This window comes from Petaurus breviceps, unplaced genomic scaffold (assembly GCF_028583685.1).
Source record: "Petaurus breviceps papuanus isolate PSGF00001 unplaced genomic scaffold, PetGlider_PUasm1.0 174, whole genome shotgun sequence".
Taxonomy (NCBI): Eukaryota; Metazoa; Chordata; class Mammalia; order Diprotodontia; family Petauridae; genus Petaurus; species Petaurus breviceps.
The window spans coordinates 39,300,333-39,316,211 of NW_027185761.1; positions in this window are offsets into that span (position 1 = coordinate 39,300,333).

Consider the following 15,879-nt stretch of genomic DNA (forward strand, 5'->3'; position numbering starts at 1 on the left):
ATATATATATATATATATATATGGGTATATGGGCATATGAATACATAGGTGAATGTGTATATATATATATATGTTTACAGATATAGATAGATAGATAGATAGATAGATAGATAGATAGATAGATAGATAGATAGATAGATAGATGGCACAAGACCAATTTAACAGGAAGGGATGATACTTAAAAGGTGAATTTAAGAGGTGAGAGAGGAATATAATGAGAGGAGATGGGGAGAGACAGAATTGGGTAAACTATCTCATATAGAAGAGGCAAGGGAAAATGGTTACAAAGGAGGGGAAGAACAGGACGGCAAAAAGGAATGGGTCAACCTTATTCCCATTGAATTTGGCTTGAGGAGGGAATGAAATACACACTAAATAGGGTATCTCACCGTCCAGGAGATTAGGTGGGCAAGGGGATGAGAAGGGGAATGATGGAAGAGAGGGAAGGCTGGGGGGGAGCGAAGTTGGAAGCACCCACTTTTGAAAAGGGAGGGGATCAAAGCAGAACAAGTGGGAGGTGGGATAGGAGGGAGGGAAATATAGTCAGTCTTTTACAATATATCTGCTATGTTGGTTTTTTTTGCATTAGCCACACATGTACAACCTATACTGAACTGCTTATCTTCCCATAAGGGTGGGTGACAAGGGAGGAAGGGAATGAATCTGGAATTCAAAGTTTTAAAATCAAATATTCAAATATATATAAATGTGTGTATATATGTATATATATACTATTATTAATACTATTGTACATGTAATTGGGAAATAAGATATACAGGCACTGGATCATAGAGATCCACTGGAAAAGTCGAAGGGGGTATGGGAGAAGATATGGGAGAGAGCAGATTGGAGGAGGGGATATCCTGTGGGACTGCTATTTTGGGATTTTGGGTAGGGGAAAAATGGGGAGAAAATTTGTAACTCAAAATCTGGTGGAAATGAATGATGTAAATCTGAAGTTAATAAAGCATTTAAAAAAAAAGAAAGTGAAACTGATGACCTAAATTCAATTCATTTACAAGTCATGGCATTACTTTCCTGATGTCGTGGTCCTCTTCTGGAAGGAAGGACAAACAACAGCTCTCTAATCTATTCAAAAGTAATCAAGTGGAAGTTCTCTCCCAACTGTGTGAGCAAGAACAAATAGTTACTTACTAGCTCTGTGAGCCTCAGTTTCTCTGTCTTCATAGGCTGATTGATCCCTTTCAGCTCTAAAAGTCAGAATTTCATAAAGAATTAAGGCCTGATAAAGACTGTGTTTTATCTCAACCCAGCATATTCATACTTCCCCTTGTGGTTTTTTTTTTTTAGTGCTTTAATCTGAATTCAATTGAATTTCTAATTATGAAAGGGCGGGGGTTGGGAAGAAAGTGGGGGAGGGGAAGTTGGAACCTCACCTTTTGATGCCACCAGTCCAATCCCCTGTCTAATAGGCTTTCACTAGCAGAAGGCTTTATCTTCACATTATTATACTCCTTAATATAGGTTTGCCATTTGTTATATTGGTCATTTCAACATCCCAGCCATTCTTAGACAGTCAAGCCTGTGGATGATGGAGTAGGGTGCCATGGGCTAGGAAGGAAAAGGCAAAAATGAGCAGTGATGTCAACCTTCTTAGTTACCCTGCTGAAACCACAGGGGAAAGAGAGAAATTGGACGCTATCATTTAAGAGAACTTATTCAGGCTTAAATTGTGGTGATGTCCTGGAATCATAGATTTTGAGCTAAAAGGGAACTCCATAGTCATCTGGCCCAAGATCCTCACTTTACAAATAGGGAAACTGAGACTCAGGGAGGATAGGTGATTTGCCAAGGCTACAGAAGTAAGCATGAGAAGGAGAATTTGGATCTAGGTGCTATGACTCCTCAGCTAGGGCTCATCCCAATGTTCCATGCTGTCATTTTGTGTGAATTGTAGGTAGATCCTGCTTCAGTCACAAAGAGGCTTAAGCAGCTTGCCTCCTGCCTAGACCACTGACACTTTCTTTTAAACTCATCATACTCTTTTCATAGACAAAATCTTAGAGTTAGGTGGGACCTCAGAAGACATCTAGCCTGACCCATGATATCTTGATGAGAAATGTCATGCTGTGGAAGGGATAACTATAGCATATAAGGGACCTAAGAGGTTGTCTAATCCAATCTTTTAACTTTACAGAGAAAGAAGCTGAGAAACAAAGAGATTTAATGAGTTGATAATAAATATAGAGCTGAAAGGATGTCAGAAGCCAATTTGTCCAAGGACAAATGTCTAGTAAGGGGCCAAGTCAGGATTTGAACTCACATTCCCTAATTCCAGAGCTGGATGTCTTTTCACCGAACCAGGCTCCATGACATCACCAGAGCTCTTGAAAGCTTAGGAGGGTTTGTGTTTTTGTGTTTTTTTTTCTGGAGAGAGAGGAAATGGAGCCTTGAATTTGGAGGAGCTTAATTAGAATAATTGCAGCCACATTCTGTTTGTGAGCATCATCCCATATCAAGATGATTTATAATGGAACCATTCTAGAAGAGAAAACTTGTACAATTAAACCATATTGGCCAAGTGCCCATGCCAGATGCCTCCAGCACTACTAGGTACTGAGAGCTTATTGTGTCCTGAAACTCAACAAAGATGGCGCACCCAGCCTTAAAGGAACACAGACAAACACAAAAACAAAAGTCCTGGAGTTCATCACCACCAAATAGACTAAATAATTCAGAACCACATCTGAGGCACAGTAGTTTATGAAGGCAAGCACCAGGCGGCAGGATCAATCTCACCCCAATCCCAGGAGTGCCAAGGGGCATTTGTGCCATGGCCCATGGGGTAACCTACAGTGCTGGCACATGTATAAAGGGTAGAAATAATCTGCTATTCCTGAGACTTCTGACTTATTGTCTTCATCATGGGAAGCTGGCCCACCTTTGTGTGTGTGCGTGTGTGTGTGTGTGTGTGTGTGTATTGTCCAACTATTCCTATAGGAAAAGAAAAAAAGAAACAGGAACTCAGAATTCAAGAGGGGAGTTGCCCTACAATCAACAATCTGTGGACCTTATTCTTTCAGTATTACTTTTATCTTTTTCTCAAAATATCATGCTTCCTCAACTTATAGCCCCCTTGTTTCTGTAGTCTCCCTGTCCTTAACTGTCTATGGCCAAAAATATTTGCTGCCTCAGCTATTTTGGAAGCCTTTTTCTCATTTTCTCAGTATTGCATCCAAGGACGTTTTCAAAAACTAAACACATTTAGATTTTTTTTTCCATTCCAGATTTTTTTTTCTTTCATTTTCACTCATGCATCTTGGTTATTCCCTAATTCAAAATACTCTGTGAAAACTAGGGGTCAGGTGTCAAAATCTTACCAAATGTAGACTTCATGGCTTTTATTGATTCCAGCTGGAAAATATATATGTATGTATACACACATGTATGTGTACACATATGTATATATACACATACACAAACATTCATACACAAACACAAATAGAAGTACCCATGACAGTGTATTTTGATACTTGAATCATGGCACTACTTCACATTTGGGGTCATGTGTGCCCTGAGTTCAAATTCGAGCTCTGACACTCCTACTTGTTACTTTGAACAAGTCACTTAAACTTTCTGGGCCTCGGTTTACTCATATATAAAAATGAAAGGTTATAGACTAGATGACCTGTGATGTGCTTTCAAGATCTATGGCACTGAACCTCTAGTACCCTCTTTTTTCATAAGGTGGTTCTATCACTCTGTATTGTCAGATGAAATTAATCCCAAATAAACAATGAGTCCTGTATAACATCTGGAGATAACTCCTCCAGAATATACATCTCTAGACTTTCCCAGATCCAGTCTAACCCCAAGTAAGATAATGATGTGATTCCAGTTTGTGGGGAGCATCTTTCCAGGCCCTTTTTGGCACCAACTTATTTCTTTTGCAGTTCTTATATTTTAATGTTTGTATTTTTTTCATTTTGTTTCAGTAAAGACCTATTGCTGTTCTTTAGTCATTTTTCAGTCACGCCCAATTCTTTGTGACCCCATTTGGGGTTTTCTTGGCAAAGATACTGGAGTGGTTTACCATTTCCTTATTCAGCTCATTTTACAGGTGAGGAGACTGAGACAAACAGTATTAAGTGACTTGCTCAGGGTCACACAGCTAGGAAGTGTCTGAGGTCAAATTTGAGCTCAAATCTTCCTGACTCCAGGCCCAGTGTTCTATCCACTGAACCATATGGCTCCCCAAAGACTTATTAACCACCTGCCATTTCAAGGTATCATTTTAGGCACTGGATATTCAAAGAAGAAAAAGAAAAGAAAACCCCCTTGCCCTGACAAAAAGTGACTTTCTACTAGAGAGAAGCAAGATGGATTTGGATAAGTCAATGCAGGACATATATGAGTGATTTCCTGGTGGGGAGAGGGGAGATGACTAGCGAGCTGGGGGTTGGGGGAGGGACTCTTGAGATGAGCCTTAAATTGAGGTGGAGCTTCCAAGACACGGGAGTGAGAAGAGAGAGTGTGCAAAGACATGGTGGGAGGAACCCATACGACAGACACCTGCCTTGGCCAGCAGATCAGTTTGATTGGAACATGAAGTGTGTGAGGGATGACCATTGAAGGCTAGCTTATTCATCAGTATTAGAACCCAGCTCCCCTGATTCTAGCTCCAGGATGCTCCATCCCTGCTGCAGGCTCAGAGCCTGGAAACAAGAGTTTCGGCTGCTTCTGAAGGCTCCATAGACCTTCTATTCAGAGGCCACTGTGTGCTAGAACCAGCTCATACAAACCTGGGAAAACCGATTGTTAAATTTTCAGTCTGAGCATTTACACCTCAGAAACAGACAAACTCTACAAATCAGGGCTTGAGTTAGTGTTTTATTGATTGTCTAGACTTAAGAAAATGATGAAAAATATTCATAAAGCAAATTAAACTTAAAAGTGTGCCCTAAGTCCTCTTATTTTTTTTTTTCCACGAGCCAATTGTTAAACATTTATCAGCACACCCTTGGTCTGGAGCCAACTGATCTCCATGTCCTTTGAAGAAAGAACTGGAGGAAGTTGTTATAAATGAAAACATAAAAGATCCCAGATAGATGTAAAGACGTACATTCCTGCTGTCAGGGCTGTTAAATCCTAGAATAATCATATGGGGGAAAAAAAAAAAGATGAGAGCTTCCTCATCTCCAGGGTTCTTTAGAAACATAATAGTCTCATAGGGTGATTGTGGATTTTGCCTATTTTGTCCTAAAAGAGGGGATAGGACTAGATGATTTCCTCTGAGGCCTCCCAGCATAAGTATCTTCAGCAAGGACCCCAACCCTAGGTTGCTGTTTTGTTGACATCGCCCTCTTGTCTGTAACCTATATGTTCAGCATGCCTAATGATACTGACACTCAGCACATTCTTCTGGGTGAATGATACTCATTGATTGCAAGAGCTTTCTTGCAGATGATTAGAAAAGCTTGGAAATGAGAAAGGAAAAGGATGCACGTCCCTGCCAAAACATGTTTGTCAAATCAACAGAGGAAACGGTCCTCAATTGGCTCATCCCAGGAGATGGAAACAAGAAAGCCTTCAATCAGAAGGTGCCTTTTATCTTTGGAGAAATCAGTGGGCTGACCTTCAGAAAATGTATCCAAACTCTCTGTAGTGTTAAATGTGTGGGAACCAGACATATGGCTCCATATGTCATTATTCTTATTACAGAACTAATTCAAATGTATCAGGGAACATCATAAATTCCTAGGAATATATCCATGGAGGGATGTCCAGTAAATATATGGAAGAATGCAAACATGGTCTAGACTAGTGTTCTCCAAACTGTGGCCAAGTGACCATAAATGGCCCAACCAGAGACCTTAAGTGACCTTTGTCATTCCTATTCTCCTTCCCACTCCATTCCTCCCTATACCAAAATGGCCACCATAATTTAAGTCTTCATTGCGTCTTGTCTAATACAAAGGTAATAGCCTCCCCACTGTTTTCTCTGCTTCTACTCCATCCCATTTCTAATTATCCTTCAAACAACTGCCCCATTAATCTTCCTAATTCAAAACTCTAATCATGTCACTTTTTTAATGGCTCTCTATTGCCTATTAGATAAAAGACTCCCTGGACAATAGAGTTCCATCCTACCCTTTTACACTTATTTCCCTCTACTTTTGTTCACAGTCTGCATTCCAGCTAAATTGTGTCTATCCTGCCTCTCATCACCATACTTTCTTACAGGTTGCCACTACCCCCCACCCCCACCACTACCCTATGCACTGTATCTCTGTTTATAAATGTCATCTCTTCCTTTAAGGCCCAGTTCAGCTGAAAATGATCTTTCTCAAATTTTCTTAGAGCATTCTGCCTCAATATCTCTTTCATTTTCATTTTCATTCATCTGATTTACATCATGCTTACTTTTATACATGTCATATGTCTCCTATTAGATTATAGACTGATCAATTTAGAGCTATAAATGACTATGGAATTCATCTGGTCCAGTTATAGGTGAAGAAACTGAGGCCCCAAGAAGTCATATTACTCACCCAAGATCACGCAAGAAAATGGCAAAGCTCATATTAAAGCTGTTGTTGTTTGTTCCTAATTTTTAAAGAGGGCCATGACATCAGGAAGGTGATGTATTGATTTGCATGTGTGTATTTAAGAGAGAGATCTGTGCAAATTCACCAGTCTTACTTTCCCCTCTGGAGGCATCTGGGTCCAGTGGCAAAATATAGATCAGGGTGACTGGAGATGGCCCTGAATGCAGCGGAAGACCTTGGCTTTTAAGCTAAGGTCTTTCCCAAATATCATTTGGTCTGAAGTAAAGCCTACTCAGTGATTAAGGCTAGGTGAAAAATGAGGCAAAGAATGGCTTCTTTTATCTAATTTTTTTTTAAATAAATCTGGGAGTGGAAGACGCTCAGGGTTTCTGGCCAAACATAAACAATTGCTATTTACACTCCTTCTAAGTCATGAGAACCCAAACAATGACCAAGTAAGGTTTGGGATGGGACCTATTACTGGCCAGTCATTGAGAGCCAAAGTGATTTGATTTTAAGGCATGGTCCTTAAAAAAGAAATCTAGCCCATAAAGGAGGTGAGCTACTCAACTAGTACCAGCTAGTTGGATCCCCAGTGTGGCAGCTACTGAATAATATTCATTATTCACAGAGTCAAACATTTTGACTCCAAACCCAGAACTCTCCTGGATTTCAATTAAGCAATTAACAAGCATTTATTAAGCACTTACTGTGTGCCAAGTACAAAAAGATATGAAAAGCAAGAAAAGATAGTCCCTGCCCTCAAAGAGCTTACAGTCTAGAGGAGGAGACAACAAACAACTAAGTATATACAACAAACTATATACAGCATAACTAGGAAATAATTCATAGATTCGAGGCACTGGACTTAAGAGGAATTGGGAAAGGCTTCAGGTAGAAGACAGGATTTTATTTGGAACTTAAAAGATTTGAATCCTAGCACTACCATTTTATTTCCCTTGCAACCTTTTACAAGGTTTTCCCTCCTCTCTAGACCTCAGTTTCCCAATCTGTAAACTGAGGATATTGAATCTCTTAGTTCCCATTCTCCTCTAAATGTACACTTGAAAGGCCTCTGTCATAGTAGAAGAGTCTGTAGCATAATGGATAGAGTACTGTACCTGGGATCAGGAAGACTTGAATTCAAACATGGTCTCAGGCCCTCTGGACGAGTCAGTCCTCCTCTGTCTGTCTCGACTCCTCATATATAAAAATGGGGATAGCATAGCACCTACCTCCCGGGATTGTTGTGAGCATAAAATAAGATGATGTCTATAGTGCTTTGCAAACATTAAAGCATTGCCTTTTCTAGTTAGAACTACTTTTTAACCTCATATCCCCAGCATCTAACACAATACCTTCTACTTAGGAGGCATTTAATAAATGTTTGCTGAACTGTTTTAAAAAATAACTAAAGCCCTCCATCTCCCCTGTCCCTGATTTTCTACATTTCTAGCTCTGCAATTCTTAGATCAAGAATCAGAGATATGAAGTTAGAATTACCCTAAGAGTCCAGAGAGCGAATGACGAAGAAAAAAATGGAAGAATCCAGACATAATTATTTGAAGATCAGCCTAAAGCATCCCCTTGAGAATCTGAAAATAAACCATAGCATGACCACATGCAGAAGCATTTGGAGATCCCCTCATGTCATTGCTCATATACCTGAATGTGGTCTTCAGACAAATCATAGCAGAGACTTTGGATTCTATTCACTCATCATTTAGTGGTTTTCACAGAGGACAAGATGGAGGATACATCCCCAGGGTGGAATAAATTGGGCAATTGCAACCAGTAGTTGCCAGAATGGTAGGCAAGAAGCAACCAAGTGGCCCCATGGGCTATTTCTAAAATAGACCTGAGAACCCAGGTATGCATAGGCTGGATTTGCAAGCCCATCTCTTAGGGAATATTCCCATAGGTCCTGGTTCAGAGAGAAAGGGGAAAGGTCCCTGGGAATTGCAAACTTAGCCAAATCTATCTGCTTGTCAATGACTACTAATGATATTAGAATGTGCAAATGTCCCATGAAAGTCTCTCCTTTTCAAACGTTCCATATGAAAAATTTCACTTGAGAGACTGTTATAGAGTTTGTAGCTATACGATATGGTGACATGTCTGAGTTTAACTAGTCAATTGTCTTTGGCTCAGGGCAAGTGCTACAAAGTGGTCCTCGATTCAGTCTGGGGTGGGCGGGTGGCATGGCAGAGACTCCAGGAAGCCTCTAGGTCTTCAGTAGGGAATCTGATCTAAGGTGAGCAGGGTGGGGCAAAGTAGGGTTAGAAAGGAAGAGTATACCTCAGAGATGACTGCTTGTTGGGAGAAAAGAGCTTGTCATCTGGTAGCTCCCTAGTTAACTAATTGTTCTTGCTGAGCAGTTCTTTCTATGATACTAAAGATCTGCATATGCAACTCCATTCCCTTCCTCTATTTTGGCATCCTGTTGGCAAAGCCCTATTGACCTAGTTACAGCTCTGAAAGTGCTTTCCCACAATGCGCTCCCTCCTGCCAGTACATCTAAAGGCAGAGAATTGGCAAATCCACCCACTGGCTGCAACTTTAACTTCCTTTGAGGCTGTGTCAGGATGAGAGCATTTGACTTGGTGCTTTATTCAAAAACTAAACCACATCCTTTCTGGGGCATCCATTAACACATACACAAAAGCAGTGTTGATCCAGAGAGGGGGAAATATTCATTGCATTGTAGGCTAAATCCTAGGGGTTTCTCTTATACTTTTTTCAGCTCAAAATATGATTCAAATCTTGTACCTGGTGGTTAAGTTTGTCTTGGAATAATTCAGCTACGAGCTTACCCAAGTCCTTTCCCATGGAGCATAGCTGAATAAGAGTCAAAAGGAAGGGAGGGAAAAAACCTCATCTAGAAGTTCAAATTTAAAGTAAGAAAAAAAAATGAAGCAAGACAATTTTCTTCCTAGAAGGCAATAGCTGAAAAGCTTCTGAGATGCCTCCTGTCCAGAAAAGGTAAGGGATTAGGTGATTGACACCTGTAATGTCAGCCTGGACTATGCAATTCCTTTATAGCATTCATTAACACTTTTCTTTGGAATCCAATTGTAAACATCTACCAGTAGATGGCAGCATAATATCCACCATTTTATTTCTTAGTCTTTAGAGCTCCCAGGATGACCTCACACTAACAGTGTTTGAATGTTAAAATGCTTACTCTATTACATCAGCTGCTTAAGTCTACATTTATCTTTCAAGCCAAAGTTATGTATCCTTCATTCTGTCGCTATTTTTACATTCAATATGTCCATCTTCTCTAAGCAATGGGTTCATTTCTCTCCCTTTTTTAAATATTTTGTGCATTTATTTATTCCTAACTGCTCAGGCCCTAAAGGTCAAGGACAAACATAGGATCATAGCTTTAGAGGTGTTTACACATAGTTTGCACACACAGTACTACCTGTAAAATAACAATAATAACTAACTTTTTTTTGCTTTTTTATTTCTTGAGGGGTTCATATATGTGACTTCATTTGTGTGAGAAATTCCCACTAAGGGGAGACTCTTCCCCCAAATCACTAATTCTTTCAAAATTTGTAGTCTGGGGTTAGAAAGCTGCCTATAATACTGAGAAGCTAAGTAATGAGTCCATGGTCAAAAGCCAATATGTATCAGAGTGAGAACTGGAACCCAGGCTTTCCTGGTCATAAGTCCTGGCCTCTATGCACTCTACTATGTATGTTCATATTTCTACTGAATATTTGCAAAGCATCTAATTACTATTAAAAGCACTTTAAGTATCTTAATTGGTTTTTCTGATTGTTTTTCTCATCACTTTAATAAAATTTTTATGATGTGGTTCTTTCAGAGGGGTTATAGAAAGGGTATAGGGGAAAACTCAGTGATATCAAAACAAAACTAAATAAATAAAAATCTATTTTTAAATTTTTAAAGAGTGAAGAAAATCAAGGAAAGGTTTTAACAACATTCTCTCATTTGACAGAATAAAAACAAGGACTGAAAGAAGTCTACTGCAGGTCACATATGGAGGTGATCCTTCCTTTGCATTTGAGTAGGAAGAATAGCAACGGGAAAGGGGGAGGTAACTTGCCATGTCTTTCCCCAATGAGAAAAGGAAATGACCTCCTGGAGAAGTGTGCTCTACTTGCAGCAGCGTGTAAATTCCTCAGGTTGTGAGAACAGCCCATCAGTTATGTTACCCTTTGACCTGGCCATTCCCATCAGCCCATGTAGATGTACATGGGTCCCAGAAAGAGAGAGGGGACTATGTTTTGCCAAGTTTCAAACCCACTCAACCCTCCTGGGTTCTAAGCTTTGAACCAAATTCAAACTTTTTGTGGTTGCAGTTCATAGAGGCTGGCAAAATGTGATTTCCTGGTTCTAAGATAAAAGGCTTAGGGGGAATAAAGTAGGAAGACTTGGTAGACATCAAATGACTCTTACAAAACAGCATTTTGATGAGCAAAGCAACTATGAATCATAAAATAAACCCCAAGATATCTTGTGAAGTTTCAGCTTGGATTAAATTTCTGAAAATGTACATTTATTTAAAAATTAAGAAGAAAATGGCTCAGGGGAAATACTGTGAGCTTTCTCTGGCCTTGAGACATAAAAAGAGTTGGAGGCATATGCTGAATGTAGAACACAGCTGGATTTACAAAAGGCCCTGTTCAGAAAAAGCAGCTCTTTGAGGACAGATACTCCAACAATCCTTTGTCTTTCAGTAAAGGTAAAAGGAGGCACTGGGGTTCAAGTGAGGATTTCCTTTCCTATAAAAAAAGATAACCATTTGCCCTTGTGACTTCCACACTAAATGTTGAGGCACCAGAATATTTTTATGTCTCAACTCAATAAGTTAGTCCCCTTTGAGAACAAAGAACAAACAACAATCTGTGAGTAGTAGTAACTGCTCTACTGAGGATTCAACTGACCAGTTGCAGTTGGATAATGCTGCCCCTTCCTTCCTTCCCTCCCTCCTTCCTTCCTTCCTTCCTTCCTTCCTTCCTTCCTTCCTTCCTTCCTTCCTTCCTTCCTTCCTTCCTTCCTTTCTTCCTTGCTTCCTTCCTTCCTTCCTTCTCTCCTTCCTTCCTTCCTTCCCTCTTTCCTTCCTTCCTTGCTTCCTTCCTTCCTTCCTCTCCCTCTCTCCATATAGGGAATCATATCCTCACCTGTGGGTGCTCTGCCCAAAGAAATATAAATTTGATTGCTGAAACTTCACAAGATATCTTGGGGTTTATGTTCTAAGATTTCTTTTTTTTCTCCCTTCCCTACTTATTTATCTATAATTAAAAAAAAACCACTATGCCTTAAACCCAAATCAATCTGGCTCTCACTGGTTGACCAACAACAGGGCACAACCCAGGTCTTACTTGTTCATTGTTTGGGTTCTCATGGATCAGAGTGAGTGTAAATAGCAATTATTTCTGTTTTGGCCAGAAACCCTGAGGGTCTTCCCCTATCAGGTTGATTTTTGTCTCTTTTTTGACTAGGTAAAAGAGGCCATTCCCTGCCTCATTTCTTTCCTAGCCTTAATCACTGAATGGGTGTTGCCTAAAAAAACGGAGACCTGGGAAAGACCTTGGCTTAAAAAATCCAAGATCTCCCACTGCATCCAGGGCCATCTTCAGTTGTTCTTAACCATATTTTGCTACTGGACATAGATGGCTCTGGAGGAAAGAGTGAGGCTAGCGATTTGCACAACATGGTCTCACTTAAATCTGGTTAATTTGCAAGTCAAGGCATCACCTTCCAGATATGATCCGTCCTTTTCAAGAAAGAAGGACAAATAACTATGTCTCAACTTAATTCACTATTCCCACTCTGTGGGTAATGACTCATAAACTTCTTCCTGGTGAAGAACCATTCAGAAATGGAGCCAGGTTTGCTTCCCTAGGATCAAGAAAGGCTTTGTTTCCCTCTTTGGGATAGATGCTACAGCATGTAGTGTAGCCATTACATTAAGTTATTTGACAAAAACATAACTAAGCCAAGTTTATCATGGACAATATACATTCTTGCTTACTTAAGATTGAAGAAAACTCAGAGAATATCTAATGTGACTGACCTGCTCCTGGTACAGATGAGGAAATTGAAGCCACAAGTTTCAATGACTTGCATTAGGCTACATGGAGAATAAAGCAGTGAAACAAGGATTTGAATCCAGATTCTGATTTCATGTCGAGTGAGTATCCTTTCCACTCGAGCCTTTTGGTCATACTCTTTACCATCCTCCCCCTCCAAAAAATATTGCCAATCCTTAGATATTGACTTGTAGAATGTTCCACGAAAGGGGGAAAAACTAGCTTTCTCTTTCTAAAGAATATGTTTTCTTCCACATTAGTCCCTCAGATTATGCTCCATTAAATGAATCCCAATTTGTCATCTCCTATGTGCAGGACACTGGGCTAGGCACTAGGAAGGGAGGGGGAAGAGATATAGAAATTATCTTTGCTTTGTTATAATTACAGTCTCATAATACAAAACAGAAAAAGCAGACAGGGACTTGCAAATCCACAACTTTGCTGCCATCGGTGACCAGTTGACACTGATTCTCAATGAGCTCTAACTATTGCCTCCGTTACCAAATATAAATCTCCTTTGCTTGGCATTCAAAACTCTTTATAGTATAGACCTTTCCTAGCTTTCTAGTCTTCTTATACTTTCCTCCACAAATGCTATACTCTGGATATACTAGCCAACACACAATTCCTTGAAGCCTGCCAGTTTCCCATCTCTATACCTTTGTACTGGCTGTCTCCCACACCTGGAGTGCTTCATTCTCTCATTTCTGCTTCATAGTTTCACAGGCTTCCTTTAAGACTCAGCTGACATGCCACCTTCTGAAGGCGGCTTATCTTGATACTCCCTGCTGTTAGCAGTGCCTTCCCCTCCAAAACTATTTTCCATTCACTCTGTATCTACCTTATAAAGTCCTAGTTATTTATATATGGTCATTAGAACTATGCTTGTTTAAGGCAAGGACTATATTTCCCTTTCTTTGTATCAACAAATGGAGGTGGACTGATGAACAAATGAATAAATAAATTATGTTGGAGAGAGGAGGGAAGGGTAGAGAAATCTCCTTCCTGTCTCCCACATTGCACATCAGAAGGAGAGCTGTTGTTGACTATGTCCCAACAAACAGACCATCTTGAAAGGAGTCCAAAGTCGTCTTTCCTCAATCCTTGTAGCTCAGAGAGTGGGTGGCTCTTCCTGTAACCAGTGATGTTTGACACAGTTCTACTTCCATCATAGAGACAGAGGGGAAAAAAAACAGGAGCAAATGACCCACAAACCCTTTTGCAAGAGGAAGGGACACAGGCACCAGCTTAGCTTTGTAGGAAGTGAACTATTTAAATATCTATTACAAAATACCTATTACAAAAAAAATTAAAAAGAAAAGAAAAAAGACATAAGAAAAGCTAATACAGGAAAAGACCAATGGTCCATCCAACACAAAATTCATTCTCCCTAGAAGAGACACCAGGAAAAACTATAGGGTAAAACACTGTTGCTTTTTATTAATATCAGTCTCACATGTCAGGTGTATAAGCCTCCCTCCCTTTATAACCCATTATGGATCTATTAGCCATGAATTTATCGAAATTCTTTTTGAACTTAATTTATGTTGTCAACCTGTATGACACTTTAAGGTTATCAGTACACATTAATTTACTACCCCCCTGTTTAAAGTTTTTATTGACCTTAAATTTTACTTCTTTCAAGCTTCAGGAAATACTGCAAGAATTTAACAAGTTACCAGGCATACTGGCCCATGCTGGTTATCCCTGGAAGCTGATCAATCTTCTTTGACCCCAGGGTTTCTAAGCTGCAGTTTACTAAGGCAATAGGATGTCTGCACCAAGTTCAGTATCAATACAGTGAGCCCTGGGGAGCAGGGAGTCATCAGGTTGTTCAATGTGTGTATGTGTGTGTGTGTGTGTGTGTGTGCACGCGTGTGTGTGCACGCGTGCTTGTGTGTGTGAGAGAGATAAAGACAGAGAGAAACAGAGACAGAGACAGACAGAGAGACAAAGAGAGACACAGAGAGAATCCAATGATGACTGACTCTCTGTTCGCTTTATAAATGTATAGACCACAAGCATATCCACAGGAGGAATTCATAGGTACTTAGAGCCAGAAGTGACTTGGGGAATCTCTTCTAGCCTCTTACTTTACAGATGCGGAAAGATAGCCCCCAAAGGTAAAATGACTCACCCAAAGCCACACAGCTGGGCCAACCTTTGCTCTTTATTTCTATTACAATTCTTTTCTACTATAGTATGCTGCCTCCTCTGAGCATTCATCTTCACAGAATGAAATGTCCTCATTTTGCTCTGGCTTCGTATGTCAGGCTTCTCATTCCCTTGTTTGATTTAGCTCCCTGTCTCTGGAACCGCTCCAGCTAGAGCTATTAAGACTGATTCTGACCATTTTATAAATGGGGGGAAGCTGGATGAGTGAAATTCAGTATTTTTTTAAGAACAAAAAAAAATCAGAATTTTGGCCTGGATATAGGGTAGGAGGTCCTAAATTGGATGGATTACTGCTCGGTTCCCAGCTATTTCTATCCCAGATAAAAACAGTTTAGCTATACAACATTGAATCATAAAGAAATGTTAAGGAACTAGGTCTATCTGCCTTTGGGACAACTTAGAGGCACAAATTCAAAAAGAATCCCACTTAAAGAGGAGGATTTAGTGGATACAGAGCCCACCTCAGAATCGGGAAAACTTGGATTGGAGTCCTATCTGTAACACATACTGTATAAGCCTGGGAAAGTCATATGACATTCCCAGTGTCCCTAGGAAACTCTCCAAGACTCCAAGGTAAAGAAAAGTTGCAGAACTACACTAATGGAAAGAATCACCTCACTTGGAATTCCCTACCCAGATGAGTTTGCAGATCTGATCAAAAATAGATCAACAGATAGATAGACAGACAGACAGAGAACACACTTGTATCGTCCAAACAAGAATCTGAGGTTGATAAGAAGTGGTTGGTGTTGTCATTTGGCTGTTAGGTCATGTCCAACTCTTCATGGCCCTGTAAACCATACCATCTATGGGGTTTTCTTGGCAAAGATTCTAGAGTGATTTGCCATTTCCTTCTCCAGTGGATTAAGGCAAACAGAAGTTAAATGATATGCCCAGGGCCACACAGCTAGTAGAGGTCTGAGGTCGAATTTGAACTCTGGTCTTCCTGAATCCAGACTTAGAGCTCTATCCATTGGGAACCACCTAGTTGTCTCCATATTCCAGATGAATGATAGGGAGAGGTGAACATAGGAACCGATACAGAAAATCCGTGCACTAAAAGTAAGGAGGAAGGAAAGAAGATAGATAGATAGATAGATAGATAGATAGATAGATAGATAGATAGA